The sequence below is a fragment of the Ptychodera flava genome, chromosome 4 (genome assembly GCF_041260155.1).
Source record: "Ptychodera flava strain L36383 chromosome 4, AS_Pfla_20210202, whole genome shotgun sequence".
NCBI lineage: Eukaryota > Metazoa > Hemichordata > Enteropneusta > Ptychoderidae > Ptychodera > Ptychodera flava.
This window is the reverse complement of record NC_091931.1, coordinates 47,765,252-47,782,514: the sequence shown is the minus strand read 5'-3', so window position 1 is coordinate 47,782,514 and position 17,263 is coordinate 47,765,252. Positions and strand designations below refer to the sequence as shown.

At 37.3% G+C, this 17,263-nt stretch overlaps 1 long non-coding RNA gene across 1 annotated transcript; it reads left to right on the top strand.

Annotated features, from left to right (window-relative positions):
- The first annotated feature begins 12,384 nt into the window (after window positions 1-12,384).
- Window positions 12,385-16,824, top strand: LOC139132017 (uncharacterized). Its single transcript, XR_011552237.1, has 2 exons — window positions 12,385-12,538; window positions 15,910-16,824. It is a non-coding gene; the product is annotated as an uncharacterized lncRNA (long non-coding RNA).
- Window positions 16,825-17,263: the final 439 nt, after the last annotated feature.

The window sequence follows — 17,263 nt, the reverse complement described above, 5'->3', positions numbered from 1 at the left end:
ATGTTCAATGTGAAGGCTAACATAAACATTTTACATCGCATAGCCACACAGTGGTGGACATGTGAATATGCTTCCTTGTTTAGACATGATAAGGATCGGATATTGCCAAACTGTCAGTTATATTTCCGGCTGTCGATGTGAATGACAGATACATTGTTCGGTCGACGGACAGCGCGCAGCACAAGCCACAGTCGCGAGTGGAGTGATACGTACCGGCCGCCGCGTACTATGCATATAAGAAGGGGAAGTTGGGAAACGGAATGGCCGTTTTACGCACCCCTCGCCGAGTTTGGAGGCCGATTTCCCTCACAATAAGCCTCAACTATATACTAAACCAGCATCGATGGCCTCCAATACATCTTAGAATTCATACCTACAAGCCTCTTTGCGTCAAAACGACCTTCTGTCCGTTTTTGGGTGCGATTTACGTGTTTTTTGACGTGATCGCACACTTTCATTCTACAGCTGTGGGCGGGGTCAGACCAGCCGCGCTGTGATTGGCTAATTTTTTCCGATCGACCCATGATGACCTCTCTTGTTTTGATCGCTCACTGCCCGGTGGTTTCAATCGGGTTCGAACTCACAACGTATATGTCACCTAGCGGAGACATTAAATTTAGGCTATAGAAAGGGATTGCTGATAGGCCTATTCGAGAAGACTGTTAAAACCGTTACTCAAAAGCTACAACCACTGCGGGGCGAAACTATGCCCGAGTGTCTCATATTCTGTGAAGCATATTTTTACCTCAGAGCACTTTTTGGCCGGTTGCTAGTGACGACAGCGAACACATTGTATCAATTTATTTTCGATAGAATATCGATCGAATCTGCTGGCGTATCGGCTCATGCGTTCAGGTCACGTCATGAATATGTCCACAATAACCCGTATATATTGACTTACATACCATAGTACCAACGTATCCGTTGGTTTCTTGAACTTAAATTGAATCGTCGACACTCTTTACAGTTTTTGTGATGTGTTTATCTTTCAGCACATTTTGGTGCACATTGGCCAAGTTTTGCGCCATTTTTGGCTGGAAGGTCATGCGAGTGAGCAACACAACATAGTATCAATTTCCAATAAACAATATCGATCGATAACGTTCACCGCTCGATGACAGTGGACACTTTGCGACTGTTCGCCTCCGTTCTGTTTTATTTTTTCAAATTTACTGGAATTTTTATCGTTGATATTCGCCCAAATTTGGTCTATATTACAACAAAATGACAGATATTTAGGCTGTACAACTTATGAGACGCATACTGGTTAAAATGCGTCAATTTAAGACCCTTGTTCTGCATATGTACACGCCGTAAGATCGCCAAATTATGGACGGCAACAGTCCGTATATTTCAGTGATCGGAATAAAAAAATGCAAATAAAACATTTTCATGGAGAAATTCATCATTATTCATTCAATTTCATCATTATTCGTTCAAAATTGAGGTATTTGCACCGGCGAGAAGTGTGCAGTCTGTTCGTTGTATTATACGTCATTGTTTTCTATGGGAAATCAAGCCTATTTGCCGCATTGTAAAATGAAAAATATATCTGAAAAAAAAACCCAAAAAACATTAATCTAATTTTTTCATTTCGCTTTAATTCTTAAAGTGTTTGAGATAACACAGCTGATGAAACTTTCGTTATATTTTTTGAGTTTCCCTCTTATTTTTATGAAATGACAAGTTAACGATCGTTTGGCTGTTGACTGTGTTTTTCACCTATTGTGTATATGAATAATTAATTATCGCATAGCTATTTTCAGATGCCAAAATGTCATAATTGAAAGGTCAACATATAAGGAATTGAATCTGCAACGCTTTCATCAATATTAAACTGTGCAGGGAGAAAATTTGGCGAAATTTTAAACATAGAGTTGAAGGCGGATTTGACTGTCTGTGATGTGCCCGTTATGATGTGTGGTGAAGACACTGAATCATGTACGGTGCTCACTGCGCGCGCGAATGTACTGTGATGTCGAGTTCTGAGACGTGAAGGTACATGATTTCACCAACTTTTTTTTTCTTGAGACTTCCAACTGTGTGGTTAAGTTGCCGCTCATCTGTGTTGATGTATCAACTTCGTTCGGTGTCTCTCGGCTGTCTGTTTTGTACAAGCATTCTAGTGAGTCTGCAGTGTTTTGTTGGTGTTTTTTTTCTACACAGGATGTGTGTGTTTCGCAGTGGGACAAGCGTTGTGACAGGGAGGCCGACGGCGCGCTTGGAATTATTAAAAATCCTGAAATCGGCTCTATATACAAGACAGTGAAACAAAAATTACACATTACTATACATTAAACGCAAACCACCAATCTATGGACGCGGACGATGTGTACGTGTGGAATTGCTTTCCCTTTTCCCTTTACTATATTTATACTGGGTCATAGCACTATCGATTCGCCAGTGTCTCGCCATTTATTCCAAACAAAATAACTACAATGATCCTGTTATTCACCATATCGTAATATAAAACAACTTTGGTAGAGCAGATGTGAAGTAGCCTTCATCCATGAGTTCGAACCCGTCGAAACCACCGGGCCGTATTTATGCCTCAAACGAGCGATCGAAACAAGAGAGGTCATCATGGGTCGATCGGAAAAAATTAGCCAATCACAGCGCGGCTGGTCTGACCCCGCCCACAGCTGTAGAATGAAAGTGTGCGATCACGTCAAAAAACACGGAATTCGCACCCAAAACGGACAGAAGGTCGTTTTTGACGCAAAGAGGCTTGTAGGTATGAATTCTAAGATGTATTGGAGGCCATCGATGCTGGTTTAGTATATAGTTGAGGCTTATTGTGAGGGAAATCGGCCTCCAAACTCGGCGAGGGGTGCGTAAAACGGCCATTCCGTTTCCCAACTTCCCCTTCTTATGTTATATGCATAGTACGCGGCGGCCGGTACGTATCACTCCACTCGCGACTGTGGCACAAGCGACCAGTACAGTGCACTGCACTGGTCGCTTGCGCTGCGCTATGTAGTGTGGACGCCATGTTGAACCAGAGTTGAACTGTGCGGTACTTCTCTTGCACATGCGTACAAAGTCGATTACGTTGCATTGCGTGTGTCAACATCATTGAATTTCTGTACGTTAAAGGCACATTATTTGTATCTTTTGACTTTTTTTCATTTTTTCCATGACTGACATCCCCGGTCAAATCAATGGGAGACCTAAATTGTGACTATGGACGGCTTCAAGGATATGTAAAACCACCTTCTTGCTCTTTACGGCAAGGTTCAATGTTGGTAAGGGCGTCCGCGCGATTTGAACCAACCGCCATGATTGAACCCCTGCACATGACCAATATTACTACGCATACGTCAACCATCAAAGTACAGCTGGAACGTGAAAGGCCTGTGACCTACACACTAACTTCAGCACAACGGATATCGAGGAGCACACGGCGCATAAACAAATGCACGTATCACAAACTACTGTCAAATAGTGAAACTAAGCAGGGCATTTGCTTGTAAGTTTGATTTTAGTATCGATGACACGGACTGTGAAACAAATAAAACCATAGACGCAATTGGGTCAATGGCAAAACTAAAACGATGTCAGACACTGCATGAAAACGCAATAATACAGATAAATTCACATTAATGAGTTGCCTGTATTATAGAGTAATACACGTGAATTCACATGAATCCACATGAATACAGGCTTTCTGAATACAAGCAATGGATTATTAACTGTATTCACCTGTATATGCACTATTCAGCTAAAATACAGGCAATAATTCATGCTTATACAGTAAGTATTATAGCGTTTTTATGCAGTGAGATTGATGTGGTGATAGTGAAACAGGTACAGAGTAATGCATTTCCTGTGCATTTGATCGTTAGCAAATCTTCGTCAACTTTTAAGATTTTTAGGGCATTTTCTTGCCATTACGTTGGTTCGTTTTACAAACACGACATGATCACTTGTTGAACCTGGAAACATCGCACTCGGACTGAACACTGCACGGTGTGTAGCATCGGTGACATTGTGACACTGCGCCGGGCAAGTACTGTCATTGATACTAATACTAATACTAATAATACTAATACTTTATTGCTCAACAACACACTCAAGAAGTGTGGTAAGGCAAAATTACAAAACTCAGCAAACACTAGATAAAGCTGCTGCTGGGGGAGGACATAAAGTACAAGAAATAAATTTGGTAAGAGGTAATTTATCTTTGTGATTAAAGATATACATGAACTTTTGTCTGTCATTCAAATCAAGAAAGCCTGGATTATACAAACTTGTGGATGAAAATAGACCATCTCGATACGTTCTGTATTTTGGACATTCTATAACAAAGTGAAATTCATCCTCAACTAAAGACTTACAATACTTGCAGAGTCTTTCATTAAATTCTTAGTTTTGTCAGCCACCTCCTATAGGTAAAAGATCTTATATCTAGCAAGTAACTTTCAAATTCAAATTTTGTCTTAAAAAGTCTGTAAGTTCGGAGCTTATTCTTCTGCATTCCACACTTCCTTGTATCATTATGAATGTTTCTCAGCCATGTTTGTTCATACGTTTCACATAAACTATCATATACATTATTAACTGTGGAATTAATATTGCAAACACAAGACCATATATCGCTCCCATTGTGAGAGTTCAATATGCTTAGTATATATTTATACCAATCTGAATTCAACCTGGATGTATAAGCAGATCTCAATAAGATGTCATCTGATAAAACCAAACGATGCCAGTATTTGAGCATGTGCTTCTATCATCTCCGTGTGTGCAAATCGTATTGTATCATTGCTATTTTCATGTACCGTGACAGCGTTGCTCGGATAGTCGATCGAAGGCCCGGGACTTCTCTCAGATTTGTTGTGTAAAACCTTCTATTCTTTACTATGCAGGTTCGGCCTTTGGCCTCACACGTTGATCGTTGCCCTTCAATTGACTATCCAAGGAACGCTCAAAACATCTGTGGTTTTGCCTTGGAAATATACTACTATGCACTATCTGCTCAAATGTAACAGACTGTTTTACAGAATAATAATTAGTTTCTCCTACATCGGAAGAGGTCAGATGTGGTAAAGTATTTTCATTCGTTACGAAGTCGTGTTAACATTTATCCGCAGCAATAAAACTATACAATCAATATATCAGGTTGGCGATACAATTAGTATGACACTATCAGAAGAGGGCGTTCTTCATTTTGGTCTGAACGGAGAGGAAGTATCAACGTTGGACTTGCATTTTTTTTTCCAATACGTTAATGAGCTTCATTGCGTGGTTGATTTATATGGTAAAACAGACTCTGTCGTGATTTGCGGTAGGTGTTTCGAATGAGTACTACGATATTTGTCAAAATGAAAAGTTCATGTTAATTTCATAAAACTTGAGACAGACATTATGTGAGCTTGTAAAGTTTCAAAATTATATAAAAGGAGCTGAACGCCGCATAAAATGGCCACTGGAACACTGTACATGGCACAATGTGCTGTAAATTAGAAATAGGTTATTTAAAATTTGGGGTGCAATTTCTCATACACTTATCGAGAAACTGATCGTTATTTAAGAAACGTTATTCACTACTCTTGATATTCTAAATTTCCCTCTTTTCTCTGCGATTTCTTGTGTTATGTAATTGTTCTATTCCTGTATGATTGTACTCGTTTACGTGGGGATAAACCAGATTTAGTGACAATTTGAATGATCGAGTGCAACGATAATCGTGGTAACCAATGTCAGACTGAGAGTTTCAAAAGGTTAAATTTATACGAAGACGAAGGGTTGCTTTTCTGGAAACCTCCAAGCTTTTTTGATTCTATCATCGATAGCTTTGTATCAGAGAAAGCAGCTAAAATTTAAAGTGTTTTTGATGTACCGAGATTTATTCAGGAACGTGAGATAATATCTTGAAGGATTTTTAAATGGTTAACCAAATGTTATTTTACAGAGAGCGGATATGTGGAAGAGAGGTCTGAGATAACATCCTTTGATGTACAGACTACGCCAACCGAGGAAGATTATGAGACAGACCCAGATTCTGTAATTAAGCAAATGAGAATGCTTATCTTCGGGTTGAGAGACTTTGCTGATTATGATATCGACCTCACAATAAAGTTTGTTTATACATATATATTACAACCAACTATGATGATCAGTAGTAATGAGTTTAAACAGAAATTCGGCGATCATCTGGCAAATCTTGGCGTTGCAGATGAACTAATGCCTTGGATAGCAAGTGGGATTCCATAAATGTAGTCCTGATGACGTTAATGAACTGCACTGATATCAGCCTGAAATTGTGCAGACTGTGTGGGCAATGTGGTCTTGTGAATGATTTACTCAATAATATTCACAAACATCTCGACAGCTATAATAACGATGGAGTATGTTTCAGTTTAACATATTCACAATCATATCCATGCAGAATCCAATAATAATAGGTCAAATACGGCTAGTTTTCAATCGGATTCGAACCCACAACATAGGGCATCAGTCGCCCAGCTGAGAGGCCACAGATAGACACAAAATAGCACAGAACAGACAGCAATGCACCGGTACACACAACAAAATCAAATATAAACAAACTATTATAGATAAGGAAACATTACAGGTAGCAGCACCCACCTAATTTTAAGGTAGCTTGTGCCTCGTTTACAAACATTTGGATTCCCAAAGTTTTACAATATTTTCCTGGTCTACCACTTGTATTGGATCATTTGAAGATCTCTGAGTAAATGACAGTTTCGCCTTATTTTAACTAAATCTAAAATGTATTTTCCCCGGTGGATTGTGGCAAGTCTTAACTTATGTATCCGCACATTCTAGGTAACTTGTTTCATGGAACAAAAGTTTTTATGGCGACCCCTGATTTATATTTCTGACTTTGAAAGAGAATTTTTTAAAGTTTCCCAGAGGTAAATATAATCAAATGTTCAATTCTTTAGTTTCGAGGCGCAAACTGTCTTAAGGAAGGCATTACTCTGCTTTGACATTGATAGGAATACTTAACAGTAGTTGACTGACAATGTTGCAATTATAACAGCACGTAATAGGTTTTGTTGAATTGTCACCGATTTCTCAAATCCCTCTTTCCAAAGGAAGTTTTAAAAACTAGAAGTGTTAATTTTTGTATTATGGTGTAACGTTTCCAATATTTGTATCAAGAATCAAGTATTATTCATGCACCTACATTTACTTACACGTTACACGCATATGGTTTTCGCAAACCAGTAAGTGTTGTTTTTATTATTTTGCTTTCAGAAATTGCATTCTTTCGTCGCCATGTCGATTAATGTTCGTACAATTGTTCCATCGCTGCAGACAACAGACAAATCTTCCGTGAATGTGGAGCAATTGATAAAATAGCTCCCTACGTTCAGACAGATCATACTGATACGGCTGCAACTGCTCTCCTAACCTTGTCACACGTCATGGAGAACAGCGAGAAACATCTTCTCGAAGCAGAAGATAGTATCATACAATTCATTGTTCGTACCCTTGACGTGGCTATAGATAACCGATCGCTTCGATGTAAGGGTTTTGGAATCCTTGAACTTGTCGTTGGTATCGGCAACATCAGCATCTACGACAAAAATAAGATAAGTTTGGTTAATAACGGCATCGTTCCTTTGCTGCTAAAGTTAGCGCACAAGGATGTCCCAGTCGAGCAGGAGTGTGCCATCAATGCATTATGTACTCTGTGTAAACTTGAATCCATTCGGAAACAAATAGCAAAGGAGACAGATGCCAGAAAAACGTTTACCATGCTCGCCAAGGGCGATCCTTCTGCTGTGAAACAGGCCGCAGAGAGGGCGATAATGCTACTCAAGCCGCCTTTACCCCCACGTCACTCATTAGGTAAGACATGTTACCCGATGAACTTTAGAATGCGAAATACAAAACCCGCATACCAAGGGTCTGTTTAATTTAAACATTTTGTCTTCAGCTGCTGATATCTTCAAATATCTTTTTTATTTAGAGTTCTTCTACCATGATGTAATACTAGTAGTAATATGACATGGAAGACCTAAACATTAATAATTTAATCAAGTAAGCTTAGTGCTGCAGTACGGCGTTTAAGGAAGAGTTTATAGTAACACGTCTGATTTTCTGAATCGATGTTTCGAATCATGTCTTCTATTTAGAGTTTTGAGCTTTGTCATGCTGAAATCATTCGTTATGGTCGTAAACGTCTGATGGCGATGTTAGATCAGTAAAACCAAGTGTTTTTGTGTTATGTTAAGTAGTCAGGGGGAGCAGAGAGGCAGTTATTCCAAACAAGAATTGTAGATATTTGTGATATACACGGCATGCGAAACTCTAGCGCTAATTTACGGACAGGTCAAATGTAGGTTTTCGCTGCTAAGGAGTCTATTACTGTGCTACAACTGTATGACTACAATGTATTACAGTCAGTTTCTTTTTTCATTTATTTAGTTCAGAAAATTGATATATCCGCATCTCCAGCCTCATGCAAGTACAGAGAGTTTTGCCAGCGATATAAGGCGACCATGGATTTGATCGGTAAGAATGTTTGAGACTTCCTTCTCTGTTTACACACCGAAAGCTAATTAATCTCTTCCTGTCTGTGTGTCTGTCTGTTTATCAGTTCGTCTGACTGTCAGTACGTCCTAGAATTCTCTTATATTATTAATTATACCTCTTTCGATACACTACTATACTGAAAAATTGTATAAGGCAGCTGACGTATCAGCTATAAACAGGTGTAGTGTCATGTTAAAGGCTTAATGGTTTAGTTGAATCTCCGTTTTCCTAATGTCCGTGACTATAGTTGACGATAGAAAAACGTTTTTGCTGTGACGTTATGGTTTTTCATCGCATACGCGGGGTAGGCACTAAAGCATAGTGACCGCGAAGCGTTCCGGTCTATTCATTGCAACTTGCAATAAGTTGGGGGTACACTTTTATTGTTGCGATAGTGTCAAAGCTCACCTGGCAACCTCCCATCCGCGTACAATTTAATCCTGTGGTTATAAAGTACTATTATTACATGCCTCGTATATCGAACGTCGCGCGCTCCATAGGATTCAATGGTAACTCGTCGATGACGTCGCGGGCCGCATAGTCATCACTGGACTGAAAGTGAACCGGAACTATTTTCAACTTTAAAACCTTTGGATGTAAAAGTCTTGAAATTTCATGTCTTGCACAGAAAATCCGGTTTTTTGAAAATTTCGCATAAAAATATTGATAAACCGCATAACAGTACTTTAAATATATCAATGCGCCATTCGATGATGAAAATCGTTCTATTTTAAACGGTTTTTAGTCTAAAATGAAAATAAAGCATTTGACTATAATTTGCAAATAAACGTAAATATTTTTGGTGCAAACTGAGTAAGAGAGGCATGTAATAAAAACATTATAGCCCAAACAAGGGACTATGTACCCTCGGGGCAGGAGACCATTTGCCCTCCTTACGTCGGGCAAATGGTCACCTACCCTCCGGCACATAGTCCCATGTTTGGGCTATAATATAAAATATGGAACAAGGTGAAGGCGAAATATTCATAATAATTATTGAAGAAATCCTGTACTCAGCCGCATGTACACTCAAATGTACAACAACTGAAAAGTGAAAAGTGCGTTCATGGATGTATTAGACAGAAACGACATGTCTGACTGTTCTTTCCATTGTTAACTATCGTAATATTTGAAGGATAATTTAATTTTATTAGACCCCAGATAGCACCATCATCAAATTACCAATGACAAGACACCATTATACCATGTAATATTATATAGGGCTCAGCCCTTGGTGTCGCGCCAGGGGTTAAGATTGGCAATGTTATTGTATTGATTCATGATAAACTGTAATTGTTACTTCATAAACGTTTCAATGCCAACTATGCCCAGTTTCCCTCTGATGAAAGACAGTTCACGTACACACGACGTCAAACCCTGCACAGGCTGCAGCAGGCAGGTATAGATTTTCTGTAGCGTGTAAAAATTTTGGACAAAATTGGCAATTTTTACAATGACAACAGCCTATTGCGATAAACAAGGGACGTATTATGCAATCATTATCATTGCAATGGTAACCGCACTGCCCACCTTCCACTTGCAAGCTGAAAACTATAGCGTTCCGTCTAAAAACTTGCAATTTTTGAATCTAATTATTGACACAGGGGGCGCTCTTCTCTAATCCAATCCCAGCATTCTTTGCGTATGCCCCCGTTCATGTGCACGACAGTTTTCTCCGTTTATCTATATCAACGATACTTTGTATCAGCGACAAGGTGTATAATAACATTTACTGGCTAATAAAAGAGTATATTTTATAAAAGACATGTTATATCATCGTAATTTGTTTCGTATTTGTTTATTTACGAGTACTCAAAAAAAAACATGGCGGCGCCCAATTGAGAAACAAGGGTACACTTCCGGTTACTCGCATAGTATATTATGAATAAGCGCATGCGTAGTCAGTAAGCCGCTGGCGCGACTATTATATCATACCAGTATGTTGATGGCGTAATATAGCGATCTGATTTGTTGAAATGTGAAATTAACCGTGCTATATTCGCGATGTACCACGGTTAGAGCAAATATATCAATTCATGAGAACAACTGCAAACTATGTGTCATCTGCCAATATGAGAAACCAATAACCAAGTTCACGGTTGGTTTAATGTGTACGTTCCAGATGTTTAAAACAGCGAAGACGTTTTATCATCGTCTCTCGGCATGACAGGTAAATGTAAAAAAGCAAGTCAGACAACAAATATGATCGGCCCTATATTGGCGATCATTTATTAGTTATATCTATTATATTAATATTCCTTTTCCTTCAATAATGATTATTGTCGACTACTTTCAGATGCCTTTGTATGCACCGAGGTACGACATGTGTTACTGTAACTCATGTCACATCGAAAGAGGAGATGAGCTTTATTACTCACGTGGTCATCCATCGAAAGATTATGGTTTGCCCATTGGTTGGTGCCGATTTGCAATTCAGTAAGACATACATACATAACCATTCATTGTGTTCTAGCATAGTTTTATACAAGTAGAATTTTGTCCCTTTATTATTATCGAAATATCAGTCCACTCTTCCATAATTAGTGACAGTTCCAAAATTGTGCATGTCAGTTTTATTAAAAGTTATGTGAATCCCCATAACTATATATTATGCGAAGGACAAAGTAGGTCATGTTTAAGAAAATAAAAAAAAAAGTAACAGACAACGATGAATTTTTAAACTTAAAATAGAGGCCGATTTTGCGCTGCAGCGTTCTGAATACACACAACAGGCATAATGAAACCTTTACTGCTTTAATTATCTCGACATTGCTGTAAACACTTAAAAATTAATCTCTTTTTGTATGATCTAATATGACAAGAAATGCCAAAATTTTGTCATCATCTGAAAACACGTGCATATTAAAATAGTTATTCTACAATAGTATGGAGAGTTTTAAGGGAACTGATAACTGTTATATTTACTACATTAATTTTCACCAACATCAAAACATTTAGACTTTCAGGGAGAGCTGTTACATTGGATGTGTTCAGTAAGTGGCACACAGCATTCCACGGTACTCATCTTTGTACAGTAAAACCAATCCTAGAGTGTGGAGATCTATTGATGCCGGGTGAGAAATACTGAGGATCAATATGAGATATTGAACACTTTGTCTTTACAAATTGGGTTATAATTATTGAAAAATATAATTGTCACGCATTTCCGATGCGTTTCACCTATGAGGCATCCAGTTATGCAAGAAAGGCAAACTAAATATTTCAAATGAAATGGAATTCTAACACCAAAATTTGATTATTACCTGAGTCATCTTGTTAGTAAAATGTACCTCTGAACGAGTCTCGGTAGATAAAAGTTAACATCAAAAATAACCAGCTAAAAGAAAATAGACAGCACATGTAGCATGGACACAGAGAAACACTTTCTATTGAATCACGTTCCTTATTTATTTGATGGTTTAAATTATCAAATGAGATCATAGATGCGTGAAAGAGAAGTCGAAAGGGACTAGCGATATTGTTCAAAAGGGGATGAAACACACTAAAATTCAATTGGTCGGATGTATTTGCTGTACACATAATTTAGTCTTCCTCGATTTATATTATTTTAAGCGCGACTGTTTAATGTCAACGTCCAATATCAATAAGACTTCCATTTCTCCTGGATAATGCAACTCTCGCTTTAAAATATTTTCTTGTCGACGCATACTTTTTCAGTCCTTTGCATGCACTTTATACCGTTTCGTTTGATTCAGGTATATCTTCTACAACGTCCTTTAAAAGCTTTATCATCATTGAATTATATCTTCTTCAAAAGTTTTATCATTATTGAATTATATCTTCATGCATGTTAAATTTCACTATGTTCCCATTTGTACAATTTAATAATTGCATGTTTTAAAATGATTTCAGGAGATATTGAAATGGAAGGGAGGAAGTTTGGGGAGCGTCCGGGACATTTCACAGATTCTGAAGAAGACAAGCCAGACGGTTTCGACACCAAACAAATCTTTCTGTCTCCGAGCATCAGATACTCGGGCTGCGATGTTTATGCTTATCCGAGCAAGTAAGAATCTATAAATACATTTGATATATCCATACCTCTATGAATTACCCACAGGTAAGAAGTGATAATATAATATGAGATGAGATGAGATAAGATAAGATAAGATAAGATAAGATAAGACAAGACAAGACAAGACGAGACGAGACGAGACGAGACGAGACGAGACGAGACGAGACAAGACAAGACAAGACAAGACAAGACAAGACGAGACGAGACAAGACAAGACAAGACAAGACAAGACAAGATAAGATAAGCCTTTATTAAATTCCTGAGAGGGAAATTTATATGCCTGCTTAACAAATGATACAAATAAACGATTCAAAAATTAAAAACCGCAAAAAAGCATAAGGCAAAAAGGGGAAGACAACAACAAAAATGAACATGGCTGTCAATTTTTAAGATTAAAATTTGCGTTAAACAGACTAACAGCTTGTGGAATACAAGGGTCTGCTGTTGGCCCATTAAAGTCTGTCACTTCTAACAATGAGTTTATCAACCAAGTCGTGATGTAGAGGATGAGTCTTGCCGGTTAGGGTAAGGTTTAATTTGTCATCAAGTCGATCATGTTAGATAATGTCAACTTGTCGCTGTGTAATTTCGAAATTTCAACATTTCCTTCGTCTTGTTAACATTCAAAACCAAGTAATTTCAATAACAATAGTTACCAAATGCTCAATTTCAAATAAATAACTTGAGTAGTCATAATTACTAATCACATCAGACATGGCAGAGTCATCTTCAAACTTTGCCAAACCTACATTCGCTTAAAACTTGGCAAAATCGAAAACTACTTAATGAAGGGTGCATTGTCGGCACTCTTCGGAAAAGAGAGCAGAGAGCTACCTGAGGCGAGACGTACACGGAGGAGTTACGTAACCGCTTCACATCTTGAACAATACTCATTGCTAGTCTGTCTTTCTATTTGTCTGTGACAAGGTAAATAAAAATGGAGCACGCATAGTACCATGTGTTGCACCTACCTGTACTTGAATATGTAATTCCTGATGTGATGACAAAGAACCCAATCTGACATACTGCGCCCGATTGGTGAGGTTATTTGTGACCAACAATATCACTGCACTGGGAATTTTTATAGATATTAATTTTTTTTTGCTAATACGTGTGGCTTGATTGTGTTATACGCACTTGAAAAATCGAACAACATTATTCGAAAAGAATTGCCAGTATTGTCCAGATGTAAATAAAGCTTATGTAATACGGTCATAATTGCATCATCAGTACTTCTCTTTTGTTGATAGGCAAATTGCAAAGGATCAGTAAAATTAATGACAAGTTTTTTCAGAAGTTGCAGAACAATGCGTTCACACACGTTCATGACAGCAGACATTAATGCCATCGGTCGTAGATCATTCATATAAGTAATGACAATCTTTTCTACGGACTGGAACAATACAAGACTTCTTCCAAACAGCAGGGATTTGTTGAGTAGCAAATCAAATATTAAAAAATAATACAATGGATTTTTACTAATTTGTTGGAGCATAATTTGAGGATACATCATATCATATCAGGACCAACTGCTTTGTTTGGATATACTTTGTTGAAAAGAAAATGGACTTGATCTTCAGTAGTTTGGAATGTTTGCTCTTGATTTTAAGAGATCGATTTCACTTGTTCTATGACACTGTCAAGTCCAACACTGAAATCATGACAATTAAATCTGTTCTAAAATGTATTAAAAGTGTCTACATAATCCATAGTTGGTTCGGGTATAGATGAGACGCTTTTATTTTAAGGGGTAGCCACTCATGGGCTACATACTAATCCACACGTTTTCTATATTATTATAATATATTTCAATTCATATTTATTACTCTCAATTACTCTCAATTATGGTAAGTTCTACACATCAGAAAATTATGCGTGTACAATAAAATGAGAGGCAAGAGTTAGCAAAAGCTAGTCTTGTCCGTTTCCCCAACTATTTGAATTGTAAGCTACAAAGAAAAAAGATACAAAACATTGAGGGCAATGTGTAAAGAAGACAACTGATCTGATCAGTAAAAGTTCCATGTGTAAATCAGGTAGAGATATATAATATAGGTAATTACTATTGAAATATATGCATATCTGACAAGAAAAAAATAACAAGAAATACAAGAGCTGCTGCATACAATCTAATCGTGCATTAGCAAATTGATGAGGGAGTGTCGAAAGGATTTTCTGGTGGGTTTGGCTTTGATTTGCTGTGGTAAGGCATTCCAGTAAGTAGAGCCGGTGTACGATATAGTAAATTGACCCGTAGATGTATTGACACGTGGTATATTGAATTTGCCTTCATTTTTATGACTTGTACTGTATTGATGCATAGGTAATTGACAATAATTTGTTACATTATGTGGTAAATTATCATTAGTTAAATCATACATAAAGCAACCTATGTGAAGTTTGTGTAGCTTATAAATGTCAAGAATGTGTATATGGTGTAATGATGCTCTTTTCTACGTTTATAATTCTCTCTCTCTCCACTCTGATTACACGCCTGCAATCTTTCTGTATGGGTTTTGACTGATCCCTGTCCTTCCGTGCATAAACGAGCTTATTTATGTTTATAATTTCCTTTACTGTCTTTGTTATCCTTGGTTTGTTGTTGGGAAATATTTTGGTACTTTTCTTTGGCACAGTCGATTCAATACAGAAATTTATGTAGCCCTCGATTGTCTAAACAAGTTCGTCGATTGAACAGATGGAATTCACAAATATGTCCTAGTCGGTACATTCCAACATGCTTATGCATCTGGCCAAGTAGCTCCGCTTGGTTGTTGATATCACAATCTCCTTCACCTGGTCCCTAAATATCGTCCAATCGTGCAACGGGAAGCAGTAAAGACCATCATAACATTTCAGTGGACACCTGACGCAATTATCACACTTCAATACAGAAATACAATGAATGTAACTTGCTGGTTATGGTTGACATGCCATGATAAAGTTGAAAAAGAAAGTATTGATTAAAAAATGAATGGGGTTAACGATTATGACACAAACTATCATAACTGTAGGAAAAAGATATGGGTTATGATTTCAGAATAGTATCTATAGGATATGATGTACACCTCTATCAAAATCAACTAATAATTGTAGATACAGCGATCAATAAACCTGGCGGTTTATCGCAACGGCGCTCGATTGATGTGATTAAATTCTACGCAATAGTTCGAATGAAGATCTTGTTCGGATGGAAAAGAGAAAACAAACTCTCACCTATAACTAGGAAATTATCAATATTATCTATATGAGCACCGTTTCTTCGGCGGGTAACAAATTGTGACCTTGCCCTAGATATCATGTGTAATTATTCAAAGGCAATCCCTTTTTTGCTATCATGTGTTTGTACATTTTTCGTCTAGGTTTGAAGATGATGTTACAAAGAAAACATTTTCAGCAAGAGTGGCTTTCCAGGTGTGGATTAAACCGAACAGCTACTCAGTTGGTCCTGAAACCATCGGTGCCCAATCAGAAATTGATCCAAAGTTCAGCAACCAGGAACTCGAGTGGTTCACTAAACGTAGAGGTTGTGTAATTGTTTCCGGATTGCTAATCAAATTGGAGTAGACAGATATGCGAGAAGATGAAGATTAATTAAAAGCCTATTGTTTTGAGAATCGGAAGTTTAATTTTACCCTTAAATGTTTCACAGGGATAGCGGCCATTTCTAATTTTAAATGTCGGTAATATTTAGTGATCTGATTCTCTAGTACCAAATTTGCTCGGTGATCCCTGTTTTTCATTCATTATTTCAAAAAGAAAATTTTAAACATTCCTTTATGGAAATTTTAGCCTCAGTATTTTAAAAACAAGGTAGAAGACTTGAAAAGGTGTAGGAGACTTCAAAGGGTTTGAAGTTTCCAATCTTGCTTTATGCGTGACACTCAGTGGTTTTGAAAGCTTGCATTATCATTAAATTGATGGTAAATATATCTGTAAAAAGATATAAAACCAATTGGTGATTCAAGTAAATTTGTTAGCACCTATAATTTGCTGTAATTCAAGCTCATTTTCTCCATTTTTTCTTCGGGCTTTGTTTTCATTCTTTTTACGATGCTATTATGTGTGGTTTTATGTAGTGTACCGTTTTAACAATAACACAGTGTATGAAATGACGTTCACCTGATGTATGGGATTTAGTCAGTCACGATTGTATATGGCATTTTCGTAATATGAAAACAAAAAAGTAGACGGTTCGGGACAAATTTATGAAAAAATGCTTTTTACGTATATGTATGACGTAACATCTTAACTCATTAAAGTTTGTCTTCCGTAAACACCTGATCCTCTATGTGTTTTTTTCTCATTGAGCTACAAAGTCAAAATTTGATGAAATATTGAAACATGCCTTTTAATAAAGTACATATACCCTTCAAACTTTACTTCAGACTAGATAGAGCGGGTGTTCACATCAATTGCAATAGTCAGTGAAATGTTAGGGAGGTTAAATATACCTGTCACTCACTTTAGCTTCCGAATTTCATATTATGTGAACAACGTAGCTTGTGATGGTTTGATATACTTCACAGTAAGCTTCTCAAAATTTAGTCTTCAAGAACCTTCGATCAAACAACAATTAATAATATATGATTATGCCATGTATTGACAATACTCATGTTTTTGCTCTAATATCATTTAAAGTTGTATAAGAATTTAGTCAAAATGTCTTTTCAGGAATATTTTGGCGATACTGAAGAATAATGGCCAAGACAAATT